Source organism: Oryctolagus cuniculus, chromosome 15, assembly GCF_051225735.1.
Source record: "Oryctolagus cuniculus isolate XC-2025 breed Fujian yellow rabbit chromosome 15, ASM5122573v1, whole genome shotgun sequence".
In the NCBI taxonomy this organism is placed as follows: domain Eukaryota; kingdom Metazoa; phylum Chordata; class Mammalia; order Lagomorpha; family Leporidae; genus Oryctolagus; species Oryctolagus cuniculus.
The window spans coordinates 5,151,729-5,170,215 of NC_142881.1; the positions used below are offsets into that span (position 1 = coordinate 5,151,729).

The window sequence follows — 18,487 nt, forward strand, 5'->3', positions numbered from 1 at the left end:
TGCACACATTCATACACAGATGCACACAGATACATAAACACATATACATATATGCACACTTACACATGTACACATACACACATGCATATTAATACACATATGCACATGCACATGCACTCATATACATATACACATGCATATACATGCAAACACACACATACATGCATACACATGCATATAAATGTACATACACACATGCATATACACATGCACAAATGTACATAAATACCTGTATACATACACACTTACACATGTATATACACACGCATATACACGTGTGTATGTGCATACACACGTGTGTGTATGTGCACACACATGAATATATGTGTATACATATGCACATGCACGTATGCATATCCATACACATATACACATGCACGTGTATGTGAACACACACAAATATATACATATACACATACACACATGTATGCATGTCCATACACATATGCACATGCATACACTCATATGCACATACACACATACATGCATACATGCACACGTATACATATACACACATGTACACATATGCATGCCCGCATGGATACATTCACATACACACATGCACATGTGCACACACGTACACACATGCACGCATGTATTCACCACCCTGTTGGTCGCTGAACTTCACCTGCACCTCCCTCTAACAATCGTAGCCTCCGCCGTGGATGAGGACCGCAGCCTGGAGATTTTAGAATTCCGTGAGCAGCAATTTTGCTTTTCCTGCTGACTGCATTAATCCAGGTGACAACGGGGTGACCGAGCATTCCGACTGCGAAAAACGCTGCTGAGTGCCCCGCTCTGCCCCTGGGGAGGAAGAGCCCCTCCACAGTGCCCTGCCCAGCGCTGGCGCGGAGGGGGGCTGTCTCCTGCCTCCAGCGGCTTTCTCCCCACCACTAGAGCCGCGGAAGTCGAATCAGCTTCAAAGCTCATCTCCCTGCGGCTCAGCTCTCTGCACAGACTCTCCTGCGCTTCAGCCGCTGACCAGGGCCTGCAGCTCAGCGGCACCCCCCCCCCCCCAGCAGATCAAGCACCTCACGGCGCCTTGGTTTCTGGGGTCCCCTTGCCTAGTAAGCAGTTGGCTTTGCCTGTAGCTCCATTGGGAGGGGACCCTCAGTGTGGGGGTGCCCAGAGCCACACCTGGAGTAAGCAGAGGCAGAACAGTGCCGGGGTTAGCGTGTGGGCTTCCAGGGTCCCGGTTCCATTTCCCTCACCGCGGAGCTGTGGGTGCCAGCGAGTTCCTCCCGCTCTGAGACCCAGCCGCCTCACGTGTGCAGTGCGGCTCAACACACACTGAGGGGCTGTGGGAGCGCCGTGGCTTGGGGAAGTGACGCGGCCACAGCCACACGGGGAGCCGGGAAGCCGCTGGGTCCCTTGCATCTCACCCGACAGAGACCCACAGACTCAGCTCTAGAGGCCACACTGCAAGATCAGGGTGCGGGGTGCTGTGAGAGGATCTGCTCCGTGCCTGTCCCCAGCCTCGGTGGCTCCCGGGCCAGCCCTGGTGTGCCCCGGCTTGTGGCAGCAACGCCCCGACCTCTGCCGTCTGCTTCCCGTGGCTCTCCCCGAGCGTGTCCGTGTGCAAACTGTCCCTATTTAATGCTCGTTGGACTGGACTGGCTGCCCCCAGCACCTCCTGTGGCTTGATGACCTCTCCAGCTCCCCTCTCCCAGTGAGATTGCAGCCTGAGGGACTTGGGCTCAGGACGGCCGGGCTTTGAGGGGATGCCCTGCAGCCCCGACAGCCAGCAAGCGTTTTCCGTAGGGAGGGGAGGCCTGGGGAATGACCCCTGCTGCAGGCGCAGAGCTCAGCTGGGGCACAGAAGCTGCTGAGCGCTGCAGAGCGCGCTGGAGACAGAGGGAGCGCGTGCTGCCCAGCAGAGCTGGAGGAAGGGAGTGGGGGCCGCCGGGGAGCCGAGGACGTCTGGGGAGGGAACCCCGCCGGCCTCTGTGCCTCTGCCCCGTGGGCGAGAGCGGGGTGCTCCCCTGCCCGTTGGTGGCTGCCCGTGGAAGACCTGCCATTCTCAGCAGAGCCAGGTGACTGGCAGGAGTGGGGGGGGAGGGGTTGGCTGGGTTGCTAGGCAACCGCTTTCTCTCTTCCTGGGAAGGCCAGGCACCGGCTCCTTTCCCTTGGCCAACCATCTCTCCCTAGGTCAAGGCTGCATTTAGGGAAGTGATTACGATTTAGAACCTCGGGGGACGGGTGGGGGTAGTTGTGTGCATAACCATTTCCGGGAAGCTCCCCCTGCCGGGTCGCGTGGCTGCCACCTGCTTTGTGGCACCGTGGCTCTTCTGGCTTTGATGGTGGGAGAGCAGCCAGGGTGACCTGTTAGTCCTCAGTGCACAGGGCTGGGGGCGGCCCAGGGTAGGGGTGCTCTGGAGCTCCACTCCCAGCTGGCTTTTAAATTCCAAGTGCCTGTGATAAAAAAGCAATTACCTGTTATCTTTTGTTGGAGAAGAAGATAACACCAGCCCACTCCCAGTCCTCTTGGTTTTACTCTGCACTATCTGTTTAATCCATGGGGCAGGCTGTGTGTTGGCGGGGTCATGGGCGACTCGGCGGTGCCAGCTCCTGGCAGCGTTCTGTTGTGGGGGCGGCACCACGCCCCGCCGTGCGGCACCCTGAGCCTCCTCGCCTGGCCAGTTCTCCGGCTGTGGGATCTCATGGCTGCCCCTGAGCAGGAGCCGGTTTTATCAGACTCAGGCAGGGCTGTGAGTGAATGCAAGAGCAGTGTTGTCTGCAAACGCACAGACAGAGCTCTCCTCCCTGGCTGCTGTGCGCGGTCTCCGTGCAAGAGCTGGGGCCAGGACTCCAGCGTGGCTCGTGGGGCAGCAGCCCTGGCTCCGCGTCCCTGTCTGTCTGGGGGCTGCTGAGCTGTGCGCAGCCTCTGCCTCCTGTCTGAAATAGGAGTGGAACCGCCGGCCACTGGGGCCACAGTGAGGACTCAGAGGTGGGTGCGGGAGGTCCTCACGCAGGCATCAGGCCCCCCAGAAATGATAGCATTTCTACCCTTTCCTGACACCCAGGACAACAGCAAGAGCAGGCTGACTGCCCGGAACCACGATGGGGGACATTTTTGGTGGCATTTTTGCCAAGACAGGCAGAAGTGGCTCCTTGCCCTGCCTCCTGCTACCACCACCCTGGTGGCCCTCATCCAAGTTCAAAGTGGTATCCAAAGGGGCACATCCTGCACCCAGCAGTGGAATCTACTGTCCCAGGCCCCAGACACCTCCTGTTCCGCTGCAGAGCCCCCTTCCAGAAGCCTGTCACATACAACCAGCTGGCAGCTGTCCTCTTAGCCATGTCCTCCTGGTAAAACCCCAAAAACTAATGGTTTGGTGCACGCCAGTAGGAACAAATTCAGTACGAATTCAGATTCTGCCCCACCTGTCACGGAATTATGGACCCTGTATGAAGGCTCGGAGGGCTCTAGGAGGGACAAAGCCACTGGCAGGGTTCCGGGCTCCCACCCCTTGCTGGGCCAGAGCTGGTGCGTGTACTACAAGTTCAAGGGCAGCCCTGCCTCCTGCAGGGGCTTTGCGGCTCATTGTTATTCACACCATGTTCCCTAATGAGAGTGTTCAGAGGGAACTGCCTGACTGAGGAAGGCGGGAGGGGGACACTTCTCTGTCGCCTGGGGGATGAGGGGCCGTATTTTTCCCGTTTATTTCCAACGAGATCTAAGACAAAGGAAAGTGAAAAATAATCACAGTTTAGTTTGATGTATTTATTATTTATGGAGGAGATGCAGATATTTAAGTCAGAGTCCCTGCTGCCTCAGGTTTAAACTCTTTGCATCTGGGAATTTCAAACAATGGCCTTGATTTATAAAGGCCTGAGCCACCAGCTTCACGCCTGGCGTGCGGGAGGCAGCAGTCGGCTACGGAAACAGCAGTGCTTCTGGGGGTTGGTTTGAAAATTTCCTGGGACTGAAGCCATCAGATACGGCCCTGGCCGCAAGCTTCGCTTTGTGTGCTCTGAGCAGGCCACCTTGTCCCAGCTCTGCAAGGGGCTGGCTGCACAGTCACCTATCCCACTGCTGGGAGGAGGGTGCTCAGGGGGTGACCATGACCTCCATGGAGCCTGGCCCTGCTGGGGGTCAGGAAAGGCAGGGCCACCTTTCCTTGGACAGCAGCCTCATGGCTGTGTGCAGCTCCACCTGCTCGTCTCTGCTCCTGCCAGTTTCCTGAGGTTGCAGGGGGAAAGCAGAAGACACGAACAAGTCTGGAAGGCATTTGTAAGGATTTTGACATTGTTAGAAAAACAAGGGATGCAGCCATAAGGACCCAGTGCTGTTGTCACCTCCGGCTGCTCTGGAAGGGAGGCACGGAGAGCTCCTTCCAACAGCAGGGATGCTCCCAGGAGAGGAGGGACCACAGCTCCCGAACCTCGCAGAAGCAGATCCCAAATCTTAGAGAATGAGAGACAGGGAAGTGCCCCGTTACGAGGGTCAGAGCAGGCCCTCTGGGAAATGGCAGGGTTGACACAGAAAGAATGAGACGGCCACTTGAGAAAGTGACATCGGAGATGGAGTCTGGGCACGGAATGGGGGAGTTCTGACGCCGCTGTTGGGAGCAGAGTGTAAGCAGCCAAATGAGCCTGAGCTTGGCCCAAGCAGGTGCAGCATGGACCTGTGGGTGCCCTGGACCTGCACCCAGGTGCGATGCAGAGGGCTCCTTGGGGGAAGCTGGTCTGCTGGGACAGGCTGACGTCCTGCAGCCGACGTGGGGCTGGCAGTTCCAGGGGAGGACACGGAAGGGACAACAGATGTCCCTGCTCACGATGAATCCCTCCATCTCCTCCTCCCTCTTCTTCTCTGACCTCCACCTTGGAGCTTCCGGTCCGACTGCCTCGCTCCCAGGAGGCTGCATCAGAACACAGTGGATCAGAGCCAGCACTTGTCACTCAGCCCAGTCGGAAGCCGATTGGCAGCTGCCACTTCTTAGCGTGTGCCTGGAGCCTGCTATGCAGTCAACAACTCCGTGATGTGGGGGCGGGGCGCACTCGCACCTTGCACACAGGACACGGGCTCTGAAACGGACATGACTCAAGGCACCGTTCGCCTCTGGCTGTCCGTCTCCTTAGCTCATGCCTCAGTACTTTCTCCTCCCGTGCCCAGGCCAGGGCAGGGAGGACACCAGGAGGAGATTCCTGCCCCCAGGAGGCGGCAGTGCATCCAGGGTGGCAGCCCCCTGTCCGTCCCTTGCAGTGGGAGCAGTGGGATGACTCGGTTCTCTTGTTGGGGGCACGGGATGCTGAGACCGATTTTCCCTGAGTTGGAAGGGGTTTTCTGATTTGGTCAGAGGACTTAGAAGGCTGTCAGCATGACCCTTGGCTCTCTGGGCTCTGCGCTGTGAGGCTGGGAAGGGGGTTAAGGGCACACAGATGTGGAGTTGGCGCTGGAGCCGAGAGAGGACGCGGGGAGCCCAGTGGTGGACGTGCTGTGCAACAACAAGGTGTCTTGAAGGGTTCTTGCTTTTGGCTCACTTTCCGGGAATCCAGACCCCACTGGCGGGATGGTGACCTGGGCTGGCTCCGCTCTGCTCGAGCCCAGGGGAGCCTCAGAGAGCAGCAGGGCACGGTGCTCCCTGAGCTTCCTGAGCCAAAAGCAGCAGAGGGAGCAGCACAGAGCAGCAGTGGTGATGGTGGTCATGGGGGAGCAGGTGTCAGCCCTGGTCCCCGTCCTCCCCTGGTCCCCGTCCTCCCCTGGTCTCCATCCTCCCCTGGTCTCTCCCCATCCTCCTCTGGTCTCCATCCTCCTCTGGTCTCCATCCTCCCCTGGTCCCCGTCCTCCCCTGGTCTCTCCCCATCCTCCCCTGGTCCAGCTCCCTGCTAATGAGACCGAGATAGCAGCAGAAGATGGCCCAGGTGCTTGGACCCATGCCACCCATGTAGGAAACCTGGAAGAAGCTCCTGGCTCCCCACTTCAGCCTGGCCCAGCCCTGCCCATTGTGGCCACATGGAGCGTGAACCAGCAGATGGGAGATCCCTCTTCCTCTCCCTCTCTCTGTGTAACCCTGCCTCTCAAATAAATAATCTTTTTCAAAAACAGAGTTTTTGTGTCCGGGTTTCTCATCTTTGGGACTATTGATAATCCCAGCCATTGCTCTAGGGGCTGCCTGTGGATTGGGGTGTGGTCTCCCCCCGAGGCTAATAACACCCCTGCCCCAGGTGGTGACCACTGGACACCAAGTCTCTAGATTTTGCCAGATGGCCTCAGGGGCCAGCATCTATGTTTGTGAGGGAAGTTAGAGCTGAAATACTCCTTTCCTTTTTCTTTTTTGGCAAATCTTCGTCAGGTTTTGCTATGAGGGTTATGCTGGCCTCCACTGTTTTCTCAGGTTTTGTATTGTTGGCATGATTTTCCCTAACGTCAGGCAGTGTTCTTCTCTCCCGTACGCGCCCGCAGGCTGTCGGGCCATGTTTTCTTCTCTCGAATCTGATTCTGCCCCAGCCTCTCCCTTTCCTGTCACTTGTGAAACCACCTGGACCTGGAGCTTTTGATGGGAAGGTTTTACGTGATGTGTGATTCCCGTAACGGGCAGCTGAGGGCTTATTTTCCAGCTTGTGTCATTTTGGTAAGACATAGTTTTAAAGTGATTTGTTTATTTTTTCTAAATTGTTGAATGTTTCACAATTTATTTATAAACCCTCCTGTCAAGGAAACATCTTGGTTGTTTCCAACTTTTGTTTTCTTTTTTTTAAACGGCGCTACACACAGGGATGCTGTGAGCCTCTCGTGTACCCAGTGCAGACGACAGCGGGGGATCTTTTGTGTCCCACTGTGTTGCATTGAGTTTCGGATGCCTGCTTTACGTTTTTATGTATCTGAAATCAGACTGTGCATTAAAGTTAATAACATCGGGTTATAATTAGCAGCTTTTTCTTTCTTTGTGATGCCTTAAAAAATGGTATATCTTAAAATCCATGCTTAGATTTTGGTGAAATGGTGTGAGAGCAGAACTGCTGGGGGGCTGGGCGTTTTCGTCTTCGTGTTTACCGGCTGTCGTCTGCGGGGACTGCGTGGGTTTACTCTCTAGGCATAGGGCAGTCCTGGCGCCTCCAGGTCTCCCCAGTGCCAGGACTGCGGGTGCCTTGCCAGCCTGGCAGGTGGGAAAGGGTCTGTTGATTTTATCTCGCATTTATCTGTGTACTAATGAGGTCAGACATCTTTTCAGGCACATTTATTTTGAGAAATGCCTATTTTGTCTTTGCCTATTTTTCCATTGAGTATCTGGTCTTTATTTATAAGAGGTTTTTTTTTTTTTTTTTTTTTTTTTTTTTTGACAGGCAAAGTGGACAGTGAGAGAGAGACAGAAAGGTCTTCCTTTTGCCGTTGGTTCACCCTCCAATGGCTACTGTGGCCAGCACGCTGCTGCCGGTGCACCGTGCTGATCCGAAGCCAGGAGCCAGGTGCTTCTCCTGGTCTCCCATGGGGTGCAGGGGCCCAAGCACTTGGGCCATCCTCCACTGCACTCCTGGGCCACAGCAGAGAGCTGGCCTGGAAGAGGGGCAAACGGGACAGAATCCGGCACCCCAACTAGGACTAGAACCCGGGGTGCCGGCACCGCAGGCAGAGGATTAGCCTAGTGAGCCACGGTGCCGGCCTTATTTATAAGAGTTGTAAATATTAGTTTCAATGTTAACACCCTTTGTCTCTTATATGGCTTAAAAATATGCTAATTTGCAAGCAGTCTTCTTTCTTAATGGGATCTATTGATCATAAATTGTTAAATTCAAAATGGCTGAATTTATCAGACTTGTATGTAATGGTAGTGTTTGCCGTGGGGAGCATCCTGAATATTCTTCCCCACTCAGAATCGTGAAAATATCGACGCGTCATCCCCTCCAAGAAGCTCTCGGGTTTCCCTCTCACGTCGGCGTTTTGGGCTCTCCGGTGCTGTCTGGAGTTGATTGTGTGATGGTGAGCGCAGGCTTCCAGTTTGGTTTTGGAATTTGCGATGACTGCCTGTTCCGGTGGCATCCGTGCCCGTCGTGTGCCGATCCACCGTGCCTCTCCCTCCCCCTCCCTCCCACGGGCGTGCGGGCCCCTTTGTGAGTTCCTCATTCTTTCCCGCTCATCTGCTTTGTTTTTTCATTTCTGTGGCAATATTCTTCCTTCTTCATCTTTATGATGAACTCTGACCCTGACTGCCTGTCTGTTCCACAATGAACCCAGCACCTTTGATTCGGCTGTCGCTCACGGAGGCTGCTGTCAGCCGGACCTCAGAGAATCCCCTGGAAGCTGGGGCCAGCAGCCCTGCGGTGCCAGCAGCCTGGCATTGCATTGGGGGCTGCAGGCGTTGCATTGGGGGCTGCAGGCGTTGCATTGGGGGCTGCAGGCGTTGCATCGTGGGCTGCAGGCGTTGCATCGCGGGCTGCAGGCGTTGCGTCGGGGGCTGCAGGCATGCCCGTTTAGCAGGACCTGCGCGTCTGCCCATCTGCAAGCGGCGTCAGCGATTTTTCAGAAAGGGAAATCAAGAGTGGAGTGCGATGGACTCAGTACACACGGCTGGTCCGTGGCGGAGCCGCCGTGACCGCTGGTCCAAGGAGAAGGTTTCCCTGGTGCCGCTGCTGGCCCTTAAACAGAATGGACCTCGCCTGCAGCAGGTGTCCGACGGCAAGCACCCTCATCTCTCCGCGGCCCCGCCCAGGCTAGGGCCCAGCGGTGAAGCAGGAAGAGCTGCGTTCTCTGCTCTCGCCCGCCAAGCTCCCTTCTCCTTTGTTTTTTTTCATGATCTGGATTTATGCTTCTAATGTGTGTTGCCCCTGACGTTGCCCAGATGTCTGGAGGAGTGGACGCTGGCGTCTACTCCCTGTTTTCCCATCCAGAGCCCTGGTCACCCTCTGTGTGGCTGCCTAGGTGCCTCTCCACTAGCAGAGATCGGAAGGCCTCACTGGGAAGCTGGAGGTGGGGGTGGGCGGTCATTACGAAGTCGATGCCTCGGCTCTCCCGGACGTTCAAGGTCATTAGGGAAACTTCCTTTATCTCGTTATTCTGGTTTTTGGCTTCTGATGACTGGTATGAATTTTGCAATCGAGTAAAAATGTTGAATTGTGATAATAACCAGCATTGTTAACTTTTTTGAGAATGTCAGTCTGCAAATAGGCTCCGTGGGGACAGAGATTCCCCCGTTGGTACAGCCTCAGGGTGCAGACCAGCGTCTCAAGCACTGTGGATGCTCTACCCACGCACCAGATCCATCAAGCAATGAGTTTGATTGGGTGCTTCCTTCTGCCAGGGAGCAAGCTAGTGCGTGTCCACACGGCTTCTCTTAGTCTCCTAACAGCACAGCAAGCTGGATAGCTGGGCTCTGGTATGCAGGTGGGGAGGCCGAGGCACAGAGAAGGCAAGTGACTTGTTCCAGCTCTGTGAGTGGCCAAGCCGGCCCCAAGCTCTGTCTGAAATGCTGACACGTGTTCTCTAAACCTCCCGTGTGAGGTCCTCACGGAGTGCCCCGTGAGACGGTGCTGCTGTGTTGTGCATCGTGGTGCATCCTCTCCCAGAGTTCCTGTGGAGGAGCCCAGTTTAAAGATGACCAAAAGGGGCCGGTGCTGTGGCGTAGCAGGTAAAGCCGCAGCCTGCAGTGCCGGCATCCCATATGGACACCTGTTCGAGTCCTGGCTGCTCCATTTCCAACCCAGCTCTCTGCGATGGCCTGGGAAATCAGTGGAAGATGGCCCAAGTGCTTAGGTCCCTGCGCCCACATGGGAGACCTGGAGAAAGCTCCTGACTTCTGGCTTCAGACTGGTGCAGCTCCAGCCATTGTGGCCATCTGGGAAGTGAACCAGCGGATGGAAGACCTCTCTCTGTCTCTCTCTGCCTCTCTCTGTAACTCTGCCTTTCAAATAAATAAATGTCTTAAAAAATAAAAATAAAAGACCAAAAGATCTGAAGAAACTTTCTTCAAAGCACATATACAAATTGCCAGTAAGCACAGAAGTGATGTTTAACCTCATTAGTGATTAGAGAAATTAAGTCCAAACTACAGTAAGATATTTCCCAGCCCCGGGGATGGCTGCAGGCCACAGGATGGACTTCTGCAAGTGCTGGTGGCAACAGCAGTGACACGAAACACCCCTGCATTGTTAGAGGAAGCTAAACTGGCACAGTTACTTTACAAAAATTCCTTGAAAATTTAAATATAAGCTTACCAAACGACCCAGCAATTGGACTCCTAGGTATGTACCTATGGAGTAAAAATCATTGACCTGCACCAAAACTGATATGCAAATATCCTTTATAGTGTTCTTCATTATATATAAAAAAGTGGAAACAGGTGTTGAAAGCAGATAGGATGTACCAGTCAATACACAGTGTGTGGTGTGTCCATGTGATGGAATAGTATTCTGCCAGGAAAAGAATGAAGTTCTTTAAAAAAAAAAAGATTTGTTTATTTACTTTGAAAGAATTATGAGGGGTCAGCGCTGTGGCGCAGCAGGTTAACTCCCTGGTCTGAAGCTCTAGCATCCTATATGGGCGCTGATTTGAGACCCGGCTGCTCCATTTCCAATCCAGCTCTCTGCTGTGGCCTGGGAAAGCAGTGGAGGATGGCCCAGGTCCTTGGAGGGTTAACCAATGGCAAAAAGGAAGACCTTTCTCTCTCTTTCTCACTGTCCACTCTGCCTGTCAAAAAAAAAAAAAATAGTAATGAATCCGTTGCTGGGGTATAGGGGTGAGGGCAGGCTTGGGCCAGGGGAAGGGGTGTGATGAGAAGAGCACTAGACTGAGGGTTGATGCTGGGGGCCCTTATTAGACTCACAGAGCCACGCCCACCCCCTCTAAGCACCTGTCCCCCTTCTGCGTGGCGGTGGGCCCGGCCACAGGGTGGGTCAGGCAGCTTTGCCTTCTCCCTGCCTACTCCTTGCCTGAGGTCTGTCATGCACAGGATGGGGGGCTGGCACAGGGGGTCCCAGAGCCCTGGCTGCACGAGACAGCAACAGCAAAGCCAAGCACTCACCATGGAAAGTTCACGGGTGGGGGCGGCCTCGTTCTGGTTGCCTCGCGTGGCTGACGAGTGGCTGGAGAGGCCGCAGGAGCCTCGTTGGGTCCCGAGGAGGGACACCGGCTTACGGCGGCCTCGTGGGCGAGCCCCTCCAGCCTGGGTTTTTTCTCTAATGCTGGGCCCTCGGATCTGGTCCGGCGGCCAAGGCTCTCTCCCAGACCCACAAAGTGCCGCGTGCAGCTAATGGCTCCTATAATGAGAGATTGACGACTCCCGGGCTTTCAGCCGTGGCTCCAACCTCATTTACGCAGCTCTCGGCACAGCCCGTAGTCTCTGCAGGCTGCACACGCGCGGCTCAGGCCGGTGCAGCTGAGCGGACCGGGTGCGGGGAGCCGCGTGCTCCTGCAAATGAGCCCTGTGCTCCTTGTGGCAAGGGACACTCATGCTGACGCGGGACGGGAGAACCTCTGTGTCCTGTTGATGTAATGAGTGCTGAGCTGACGGGGCCCAGGGACTCGGGGAAGGGGGCCGCCAGCGCCCAAGCCCCGCACTGCTCCAGCTCCCCGTCCACAGGGGTCTCCGAGACGGCCCATTGCTCTGCTCTGCATGTTGGTTGGTCTCCAGCCCTGAACTAAGAGCAGATCGTTTATCCTCGCTCATCCCACACAAAGTCGCCTGGCTAATGAGGCTGGTGACGGGGATCCTGCTGCAACCTGCGGCTCACTTAGGGTGGAGCTGGGCCACTGTGGCCCAGTTTTCTGCCACTGCCTTAGCTGCTGGGGCACAGTCGGGCCCCTCTGAGATCAAACCTCCCTGTGACTTTCAACACCACGGAGCGGGGTCCTCGCTCAGTGAGTCTGAAACAGACAATGCACGATGACGCGAAGGCTGCCAATTTCCACTTAGTAAGAGAAGCAAGCGATGGTGGAGGTGGCCACCCCTCCCATTCCCTCTGCCTCTGCCCAGACACCGCCTGTCCCCGCCCTGGTAGGGGCTGGTGCTGCTCGACCTGAGGCAGTGTGGGCCGTGGGGAGTTGGTGCCTGCTACCCCATCCTGGCTGCAGAATTTGAGTCTCCCAGGGTGAAGAGGTGGAGGACTGGATGGTGGTGACGGCTGCACACGAGTGTGAGTGTGCTAAATGCATCCGTACTGCACACTTACAGATGATGAGATGGATAGTCTATGTTGTATGTGTTTTACCACAATCGTGTCTTAAAAAGCAACTGGTTAGAGGCGATGATGGAACCTAGCCCGTGCTACCACAGGGCTCCTCACGCGCTGGGCGCCTCCCAGGCCGGATCCCTCCTCCCCAGGGTGCCTGCGCTCCCCGCCCCTCTCACCCAGCACCTGACTTGGCACCTCGGGGACATTAGACGTGGGGAAAGGTTTGCTGCCCTGAGGCGGTGACGTGCAGGCGTCACAGGGGACAGAGCGATTCACACGCCTGGCACATGTGGTCGTCCTCACTGTCCTTGAGGCCAGCAGCCTCACCCCGAGCAGAATAAGCAATTCTCTCCAGAGAGGCAACCTCCCCCATCCCCCAGGTGCCACGTGGAAGCAGAGCTGGGGTTCCCTGGCCTGCACCCCAGGGGTCAGGGGACGGTGCTGCAGACTCCGGGGGTTGTAGCACAGTTAACCCCGAGGACTGCAGGATTCAGTGGGCAGGGTTAAAACAGCTCGTGTGGATAGCAGCGCACTCCAGTTCTGGTTCTGGGGCCCCAGTACGTGACAGCGCTGGGTGGTTCACCCACTTTTAGTTCCCAGCCCTACAGAGCGTACTGCGGTCCTCCTCTCTGATGGGGGAGCCACTGAGGCCTCCCCGGCGGTGGCGTTAGGATGCGGTGGCATTTGCGTCTCCTCCTTCCCCAGACACGGGGATTGTTAGCGCTGGGCCATTTGGAGGGGTGGAGCTTGGCAAGTCACTTAATGGCAGCTGTGTCCTCACGTATACCGTGCTCTCCCCAAAGCCGGTGCATACTGAGGGCACCGTGTGCCTAGCGCTTAGCCACGTGTGGCTCATGGCGACTTTGCCATAACAAGTGGCCCTGGGATGTGGCAGTGACGCTGGCCACATGATGGGTCTGGAGCTGGTGAGCCTGCTTGCGTAAAGACCCAGGCCCTCTCCCAGGGGGTGGAGCTACTCTCCTTAGAAAGCGGTGTCTTTCATTTGAAAGGTGGCTTGATGAGTAACGCAGTTCACCACAGCTCCATCTGCCTGGGTGTTGGAAGGTCACCCTGATCCTGTAATTCCTCTATGCTGGTCCTGGCTTAGCTCAGGGTTTGTTGAGAGAGGTCTCCAGCTCATCACTGGCTCCATGCATGGCGATTCTGTTGGATTCTAACTGTTGTTAGAACTATGAATCACCTAAATGTGGCTGGGGATAAATTACAGGACAATGTTTATTATAATTTAGTGTCAATAAAGATTTATTTAATTAATTGAAAACCAGAGCTACGGATAGACAGGGATCTTCCATCTGCTGGTTCACTCCCCAAATGGCCTCCATGGCCAAGGCTGGGCTGGGCCAAAGCCAGGAGCCAGGAGCTTCTTCCCCGTCTCTCGCATGAGTGCAGGGATCCAAGTACCCAAGCCATCCTCTGCTTCTTTCCCAAGTGCATTAGTTGGATCAGAAGTGGAACAGCTGGTGCTCGCGCCGGTGCCCATATGGGATGCCAGCATTGCAGGCAGCAGCTTAACCCACTGTGCCACGGCGCCGACCCCAAAGATGTTTTATTAAAGGGTAGCAGAAGCATTCTTGTAACCGCTCGCGCGTGAGCAGACTCTCATATTGCCCAGTTTTCGAGATGCACTGGTTGGCTAAATGACTGAACACTGTAATGTCATCTTGGTCTATTTTAACATGAAGGAAACTTTCAAACACACAAAAAGTGCTATCTGACAAAATAAGTGAAAAAAGGTTTTATTTCTCCGAAGAAATGGGGGGAACTGGGCAGCAGATACATCAGGTCTTTGTCTCAGACGCAGCAGGGTCCTGCAGAAAACTTTCAGCGCTGCTCATACAAACTTGCTTTCCTCGTGCAAGGAGCCCGGGCGGGGGCATCACAATGGTGGCTGCGGTGCCCTGGTTACCGTGTCAACATTCCGGTGACCTCACACACCCACGGTGCACTGGGGCTCAGCCTGGGCAGGGCGTGCGAGCCCAGCTCATTCCGAGAGCAGCTACACTTGGAAGCTGCTGTTTTTCTTTCGTTGGGCCAAGTCCATCCTTATCAGAGACATCAGAGACGGAGTGAAGTGGGTTTCCCACGCCTGGGACCGTGAGCAAACTGGGGAAGGTACGTGAGGCTATTACCCTGAGCGAGACCAGCAGCACTCGGGTCCATGTGCTGGGTGCAGGGGACAAGGGGGGAGTCAGACCACTCGCTCCGAAGGCCCAGGGGACAGATGGTTCCGGAACAGCATCAGGACCCTGCTGTGGGTTGGACTGTGCTCCCCAGCGAGATGTGTTCAAGGTCTAACCCCTCCCTGTGCATGAGGCCTGTTTGGAAACAGGGCCTTGGCAGAGGTCATCATGCTGAGCTGGACTCGTGCTGGAGCGGGCTGGACCTGACCTCCAGTGACTGGTCGCCTCACAAGGAGAATTTTGGAGGGAGGGGAGCAACACACAGCAAGGGTAGATGTAGAGGTCAGAGCAAGACTACTCCAAGCCTGGGAGGGGGCCCGCTGGCACCCGCTGGCAGCTGGATGGGTGGGGAAGGGCCGTGGCCCTGCTGACCCCTTGGTGTCTGCCCTCTCGGCTCCAGAACTGTGAGGGAATAAACCCCCTCTGCTTGTGGCCATTAGTTCTGGGATCAACACGTCTTGGAGGGCTTCTAAGAGGAGGTGATCCAAGCTCTACCAGGGGTGAGGAGTGGGGAGTTAGCCCAATGGGACGGTCAGGAAGGCAGCACCCAAGACCAAAGCCACAGCAAGCCCCAAGCCGTCCGCATCTGGAAGTGGACAGATTCCTGTCCTGGGCTCCCTGAATCCCCAAGGCCTGCAACGTGTGGCCGGGATGTGAGGCCCTGGTCAGGGGTGTCGCTCCCCCTCTTCGTGGAGGAACGACACTAAACCCTGCCTAGGCTTCATATCCGAGTCACGGCACCATTATGTCGCTCCCCGTCTTCGTGGAGGAACGACACAGGACCCTGCGCTGTTCTTTCGTCTGCTCGGCCCTTCCCGGGTTTGCTGCTGGTTCTTCCCGGGTTGGCTACTGACCCTTCCACCTCCGTGGAAGGGCGGTTCCCCCTGCCACATTCCCCACTTCCGCGGGGGAGCGGCACACCGCCGGCCGGCTTTCTCGGGGGCTGCACAGGTGTTCCTTCAGATAGATGTTCCTTAGATGTTCCTGGTGCATGACGTCTCTCTCCTCCTTTATAGTCCTCTTCCACCAATCCCAACTCTGCTACCCACACGCCGAGTACGCTGCTCTCCTCCAATCAGGAGCAAGTCCTACAGTTTATTGGTTGAACTGGAGGCAGCTGTGTAGAAGCTGTTTCCCTTCTCAGCGCCATATTGTGGGAGAGCAGATGCATAGAGTAAGTCTTAATTCCAGTAACTCAGTCTAGTCCGAGTTGCTCCCAGTGGCTCCCCACAAGGGGATCGGGCAGAACCTGCCAGGAGACAAGCCCGGTGGGGTCACCAGCTTGATCATGACCTTGCCGAGACCGGCAGCAGAGGGGACCTCAAACACGTGTGATGGGCACAGCCTGTGTCGCAAGATGAAGCCAGCCTGGGCTTTGAGCTGGCCAGTGGAGGTGAGGTGTGGAGGGGGCCTCGTGCCTTTCTATCGCGAGTGACAGGAGGTAATGATGCTCGCGGAGGTGATGGGCGCGGGAGGAGGAGGAAGAGGCGGGGTTAAAGGAAGTTGGTTGGTTCCCTTTGGGAAAAATTGAGCTCGAGGTGACTCGGAGGCAGCTGGCTCGAGGGCGGGGCTCGCGGGCACCTGGGCCCTTCCTTGGCCAGGTCCTGAGGATTTGGTAAAAAGGCAGACAGAACACAGGGGCCAGGGAGACAGAAGTGCGGGGCTCGAGAGGCGGAGAGGGAGGCCGTGTGGTCCCTGGAGTCATGGAGGGGAGCCTGCAGAGCCTGGGGGACCCTCTGTCCATCTTGGGGGGCCATCAATTCCGTCTGAATCTGAGAGCCGTCTGTGCAAATCGTCGGAAATGCGCATTGTTGAAGGCACAGGGAAGCAGAGTGAGTGTTGAGTCCTCTCCCACGAGAACGGGGCAGGCGTTGGCATCGGTCCAGCGGGGATCCGGAAGCGGCCCCTCTGCCTTCTTCTTTTTTTTTTTTTTTTGACAGGCAAAGTGGACAGTGAGAGAGAGACAGAGAGAAAGGTCTTCCTTTGCCGTTGGTTCACCCTCCAATGGCTGCCGCGGCCGGTGCACTGCGCTGATCCGATGGCAGGAACCAGGTGCTTCTCCTGGTCTCCCATGGGGTGCAGGGCCCAAGCACTTGGGCCATCCTCCACTGCACTCCCTGGCCACAGCAGAGAGCTGGCCTGGAAGAGGGGCAACCGGGACAGAATCCGGTGCCCCGACCGGGACTAGAACCTGGTGTGCCGGCGCCGCTAGGCCTTCTACACATGACGCAGACGTGGAGCACGCGTGCAGTCACATGGCTCAGAGGCTTCCGATATCTCCGATGATAAGCATGCACTGTCAGTGCCTTCCTGTGTTGCCATGTGGATGTCACATTGGATTTTTCAGACCTTCCGCTCTTCCAGTCCTCTGACCTGTGCTGGGGGGGTGTTAAGGGTGCGCTCGAGATGTCCGTGTTCTCCCTGGGACCGGGGGCCATGTTGTCTTCCACAGCAAAAGGCGCTTTGCAGGTGTGCCTCTGTCAACCTCGAAACGTGATTAAGAGCGTCACCAGGAGACGGGGGTCCTGGGTTAGCGAGCCCAGTCCAATCCCGGGGTCCCTATCAGAGGGAAGCAGAAGGGAGGTGACTGTGGGATCAGAGGTTGGGACGATGCTGGGCCACGGGCTGACGAGGGCGCTGGCCTCTCAGATCTGGAAAAGACAGGGAGTAATCCCCCCAGCCCTTCAGCAAGGAGTGCAGCCCTGCTGGCCCTGTGGGACCCGGGTTGGACTTCGGGCAAGCAGAGCTGCACCATGGTAGCGCGTGGTCATTGTTAGAGCAACCACGGCCGCTCTCCCGTGGCTCCTCCGCTCCGGGTCAGTTCTCCCTCCTCGCTGCAGGGAGCACGTGCCTCCCAGGGCTGTGACTCACACCCCTGCATCCGTTCCGGTAACCCTGTGAGGCAGGCACCCTGCTGTCTCCATTGCACAGGGAGGAACCCAGGGGTGCTCAGAACTTGCCCAAGCACATGTGTGTGGAGAGCTGGGATTACCCCCTAGGACTCTGGATGCCTTTGTCCCACTGAAGCTGCAGCTTTAATGGCCGCCTGGAGCCTGGCTCCTGCTCATTAACCAGGTAACGGGGCCATTTCTTAAACGTTGGCTCTGCATCCCGTACCTCGGGCCCGACGCCTTCCAAGCTGCGTGCGTGCAGGAGGCCCTGCTGCCTGTGTTTTCTGGGTGCACAAACTCAGAGGCTGAGCTGGGTGCAGACTCCGATCTGTCTGGCCGCAGTTATTCACCCATTCATGATGTCACACAGCCGGAGCCACGCGATTTCTGTCTTTGTCCATTTTACTGTCAGTTCTTCATGATGCATCAGGAATCTACTAAAATCGACTAGAGCTTTCAGCTGTTACAGTTGCAGGTCACACAAAGTAACCTGTGCCCATTGTCCGATGACCCGGCGCCACTCAGTGACGGTCATGGGTGGGCTCATGGTCATCTAAGGACGATACAACATCTGGCCAGCCCTTGGTCAGGTCAGTGGTGACTTGGAATTCTCTCGAGCTGTGTCCTGACCCCTTGGAAAAATCTGCCAAACTTGAAAATGTTGCCCAGTGAAATTCTGTAAATTCTATCTAAAATTTTAAGCGAACTCTTCTGATGAGTTGATAACGACAGGACTCTGATGTGGAGCGCGATTTTCTTAACATTCCTCTTTCTCATCACCGGCTCCGGCAGGTGGGGGGGACCAGTCGTCAGAGCCGTTTGAAAAACCTCCTCCCCAAGAGCATCTCCTCTGGGGAGGCACCGTTGCCCCCCTGGGCTGGGGGCCGGGGCCTCCGGCTGGGCTTGTTCACCGCCTGCCTCCTGCCCAGTCCTGCTGCACCCAGGACACAGGTTGCTGTGGGGACCTTGGGGGTTGCTGGGCTCAGGCCCCGCCTCTTACGTCTCCTGTAGGAAGCCCCGCGCTGGGAGCTTGCGTCTAAGGGCACCTTTTCCTCACCAGGGCTCAGGGCTCCAGGAGGCAGGCAGGGCAGGTCGTGGAGGAGGACGCCGGGGCTCAGCGCGGTCTGTCGGTGTGTCCATCATTGCCAAGTTAGTGACCAGGCGGCCAGGCGAGAAGCCTGGGCCTCTGTTTCGGTCCACTGCTCGCACCCTGGGCCCCGACGATAGGTTTGGCTGTACTGGGATAAGCACTCGCGTAGACACGCACGTGGGGGATTTTACTCAGTG

At 56.4% G+C, this 18,487-nt stretch overlaps 1 protein-coding gene across 2 annotated transcripts in view; it reads left to right on the forward strand.

Annotated features, from left to right (window-relative positions):
* Nucleotides 1–18,487, forward strand: part of C15H10orf90 (chromosome 15 C10orf90 homolog) — a 234,967-nt gene that overhangs the window by 127,321 nt on the left and 89,159 nt on the right. The gene's annotated exons all lie outside the window — the stretch shown is intronic.